The following is a 4,863-nucleotide window of genomic DNA, read 5'->3' on the forward strand; positions in this document are numbered from 1 at the left end:
TCTGCTTCGCTCCGTCTCCGGCCCTCTCGTCCACTCGCCCCGATCGCTCTCTCCCTTCCTCCCGTCGGCTTCCGCTTTTAAAGCCTTTGCTTCTTTCTTCAGCCGTGGCCGCGCCTTTGTCCACTCCCCCGTGGCTCTTGAGGGGTGGAGGGGTGCATAATGACGGGGACACTCAAGCGTCGTTCGACAGGGCCGTCGACGGTTACCATATATGGTCATGTTTCTCCGCCACAACCAAATATGGTCATGTCTCTCCGCTGCGACCCGACGCCAGGACGGCGCGGCCAACCGTCTCCAGGAAAAGTCACTGACCGGCTCGCCGTGGCACCGGTGCATGTGCACGAATCGTCACAGCACTGATGAGCCTAAAAATAGTTAGTGAAGCAAGCTCAATGAAAAAAAAATTTAATGTGGATTAGCTCAGCTAATTCAGGACATAAAAGCGAAAGATGTCGCCGCTAACTGAGTTCATTGGCGTTGGCGTTGACAACGTCCTAGACGGCGATAGGAATTTGATTAAAGGAAGGGCGCCTAACTGACTCCCTGGATATGTGGACGCCTCATTTGTGCTTTGATATATGTGGCGTTGGTGCGAGAGAGATGTGGCCTGAATGCATTAGCGCCGTCGGCATCGTGGCTGACATGCGGCACTGCAGCAATAGCTCAGCCGCAGCGTACATTTGGTGATCAATCTCTCGCGATCAACCATTAACTGCATGCCCCCTCCCAGGGTGGCAGGAAGGGTGCGCTGCCTAACCGGTGTGCGGAACGCAATCAAAGCAGGCTTTTGCAGTTGAACACCAGCGGCACGTACATGAAAGCGAGATTGAGGTCTCCACTGGCCCACGGAGCCGGCTGTGCGCCTTTCCTTTCGTGAAAATGAATGGCCTTCGCAAAGTTGTCGACGCCAATGAACTCTATAAACGCCGTCGGCTCACTTGTTCTGTTTTCTGTTTGAGGAAAGGAAATGCACAGTGACCGTCTCACATATCTCGGCAGACATCCGAACTGCGCCGCAAAGGAAGAGATAAAGGATGGAGGGAAAGAAGAAAGAGAAAACTGAGAATTGAAAGTTGGATTTTGTGGAAAGGCGTGGCGCAGTGGCGGAACACCTGTGGCACAGTGCTACTAGTGGCGCATTCGCAGTAGTGACTAGAAAAAGATCCACGGCAAGGCGCGCATGTTGACGTCATGTGCCTCCTCGGAGCACCGCCACGGTGAAATCGAAAGTTCGCGGCAAGTAAAGCTTTCGCTTTAAGAGTGCCCTTGGACGTACTGATAGTACCCACGTGAGAGCGACCCCTGTCTACAGGCCATAAACTCTACGAGGGTTCATCCAAGATGGTAAGCTTCTCCTATGGCGTCCACGTCAATGCTGTCTGTACAAACCTTATTTAATAACACCAGTATCATTCTGGATTTCCTGTCTTAGAGGATTCTCAGAATTGTTTTTTAACTAAATGACTTCTTAATCGCTGTTTTAATCACCTCAACCTCACAAATTTGAGGTTGAGGTGAGATTGAGTGAGGTCGCCAGTGGCCTCAGGAAAAGTGAGGTGAGGGCGCCTCAGAAGGCCTCAACCTCAACTGATGACGTCGTTCTCGAGAGAAGTAAGCAAAGTTTTTTTTTTGTGGAGGGGGTGTAGGTCATGTCGAGATTTTTGAGGTCAAATGTTCATCTCCGGTGCAGGCAGAGTGCACAGCAAGGCGAACATTATGTACCTCATTTGGATCAACATGTACACGAATAATTTATTAAACCTTATCAAATTTATACGTTTTTTATTAGAGGCTAAGGTGATATCGCGAAATGGAATGCCGTGAACATCGAAAATCAGCCCTGTTTTCAGAGTTTCTTAATCGGCAATGCGCTTCGAAATATCTGGCGTCAAATATATGCATTTGATAGCTTTTTAATTTCGCTTTTCCGCATTGAACATTTATAAAATGGTTTCGGTCGCATTTCTTGAATTAGAAGAAGTTCACTCGATTTCGGCAACGAGACCACGTGCAGCGGCGAAGTGTTTTAATATTCAAAGCGGAAAAGCCAACTCAACAATCTTTCACTTACGTAATTGTGACGTTGAATATTTCGAATCACGTTGCCAATTAAAAAAGTATAAATACTAGGCTCCCATTTATGTTGACGGCATTCGATTTCGAAATAATATGTGGGTCCTTAAAATATAAAATAAAAACTTGATTGTGTAGCTTTAGTCAAAAAGCGTTCAATAGTTGAGCTCTGTTATAGTTATATTCTGTGGGCTTTGGTCTACGACCCGCATGGACAAACTGCATCGACATACCTTTGATATGTCTGATAATAAAATTCTGTAGGTATTAAATAATCACGACCTATAAAATCGCAATGCCTTTTATTCCCTTCGAAAAACTAGTCAGGTGTGAAAGTGCTCATTTTTCAAAATTGTTTGTAAACTTGGCTTTACTATCATTTTCGAACTTGAGATGATGGGGACGGCGTGCATATACTTTTCTACAAAATCCAGCTTGTTGAGTGTTTCCAACAGTAGCGTCATGTGGCATAAATATTGTTGAAGAACTGTATGGTGGTTGAGCCTTGAGTGTGGGTCGTTTGTCTTAGAATGACCACACGACAGCAGCTTTGCGGGGTAAGGCTGCTTAGGTGGATATAGCACTTTTTTATTTTATTTATTTATTTCAATACCCTAAAGGCCCAATGCGGGCATTACATAGGGGGGGATTCATCAAGGAAAACTTAAATATACAACACAAAACATAAACGGCTGAACACAGAAATAAACAAGTTAAGAAGTAGGGTACAAGTTAATAGGAAAAAGTGGCTATGAACAGGTGCTTGGAAAAACGCGCATGTAACCAATCCCACAAATCAAAGTAACAAAAATTACACCTTCAGAAGTTACAAAGGATGGCATCTAACATTTCGAGGAACGCTTGGGCCGACACGCACACACTGAAGCAAACGAAAAACTAGAAACGCACATCATTCTACATTGGAATTTTCTAAGTATGCCCAAAGAGCTGTTTGAAATGATGATGTTCCAGTGATATTCGCAATGCTAGACGGAAGCGAATTCCACTCTTCAATAGCCAGGACCAAAGGTGAGTACTTGTATCGTTCTGTCCGAGCGAAAATGGGTTTAGTCTTCTTGATATGGTCTACACGAGCCGATGTGTGCGGTGCCGGGAGAAAATGTGAACTTGCAAATGGTGTGTTGCTGTGGTAAAGGGTGTGGAAAAAAGATAAGCGGCTGAATTTTCTGCGCATGACCAGAGGCGGGAGATGGAGCGATGTTTTCAGTGCTGTTACACTTTGGTATCTAGAGTAACGGGAAAGGATGAATCGAGCAGCCTTATTTTGTATGGATTCCAACATGTTAATAAGATAGGTATGATGAGGGTTCCAGATCACTGACGCGTATTCGATCGCAGGCCTGATTAGCATGTTGAATGCATTCAGTTTTGTGTCCTGGTTGCCTAGGTGTAGTCGGCGTTTAAGAAGACCAAGTTTTTTTAAGGCTTTGGCAGTGATCAGTTCAATATGAGTGTTCCAGGATAAATTAGAGTTAAAATTTACACCGAGGTATTTTACCGACGCTGCAGTTTCAATGATAGTATTATTAACTGTGTAGGCATTAGGACTCGGGCTAGCAGTGGAAGTAAACTTAATATGTTTTGTTTTATCTGCGTTAATTACCATTTGCCACCTGTCGCACCAATGAGTTAGCTCGTCAAGATCAGTCTGGAGAGCAACGATGTCGCAAGGGCTCGATATTGCTCGGTAAATCACACAGTCGTCTGCAAATAATCGTATTGTGGATGTTATGTTCGACGTGATGTCATTAATATATATTAAGAAAAGCAGTGGACCCAGCACCGTACCCTGGGGAACTCCTGAATCAACACCTGTACGTCTTGATGAGAAGCTCCCTAACTTAACTGACTGAAAGCGATTTGTTAGAAATGCGTTAATCCACTGCGTGGTATGTTGGTCCAGCTGCAGGTTTCGTATTTTTATCATCAGGCGGTTATGAGGCACGCGATCAAAGGCTTTAGAGAAGTCAATGAAGATGGAGTCAATGTAGAGGGAAGAGTCGATTGCTTGATGAAGGTCCGTTATTAACTCAAATAACTGTGTCTGACACGATAAATGTTTGCGGAAGCCATGCTGGTTGTTATGAAGCAAGTTGTTCTGGTTAAGATGAGTCATAATGTTAGTGTATATTATGTGTTCGAGTACCTTGCAACATATCGAGGTTAGTGAAATCGGCCTGTAATTATTAGGAACGGACCTGTCTCCAGATTTAAATACCGGTATTACATAAGCGGACCTCCAATCTTCTGGCACACATGTCGTATCGAGTGACTGCTGGAAAATGAGAGATAGCAGGAAAGCTGTGTGCTGGCAGGTTATCTTTAACAGTTTCGCGTTGATACCATCGGGTCCTGGGCTAGTGTGGTGAGGTAGGCGTTCAATTGCACGAGCCACGCCAAGCGCAGATATGTGAATGGGTGAAAAGGGAATCTGGATATGGGCCTCAGGAAGCAGGAGAGGATTGTAAATGGGCAATTCGTCCGTAAAAACTTGTGAAAAGTGGCTATTGAATTGCTCTGCACATTGTTCTATAGGTAGGGGGCTGCCGTTTACATCCAAAAGAACAGGAACCGTACTAGCGCTTTTAGGGTTAACAGTGTTCCAAAATTTCTTGGGGTCAGTTCTGATCAAACTAGGAAGTGTAAAATTAAAGTATTTGTCTTTGGCTTCAGAAATTTGTTTCTCAGCTATTTTGGAAATGTTTTTGTAGCTTTCCCAGTCTGTAGCTTCCTTTGATCGAACCGCTTTTCTAAATGCTCTTTTCTTCC

Source organism: Amblyomma americanum, unplaced genomic scaffold (genome assembly GCF_052857255.1).
Source record: "Amblyomma americanum isolate KBUSLIRL-KWMA unplaced genomic scaffold, ASM5285725v1 scaffold_425, whole genome shotgun sequence".
Taxonomy (NCBI): domain Eukaryota; kingdom Metazoa; phylum Arthropoda; class Arachnida; order Ixodida; family Ixodidae; genus Amblyomma; species Amblyomma americanum.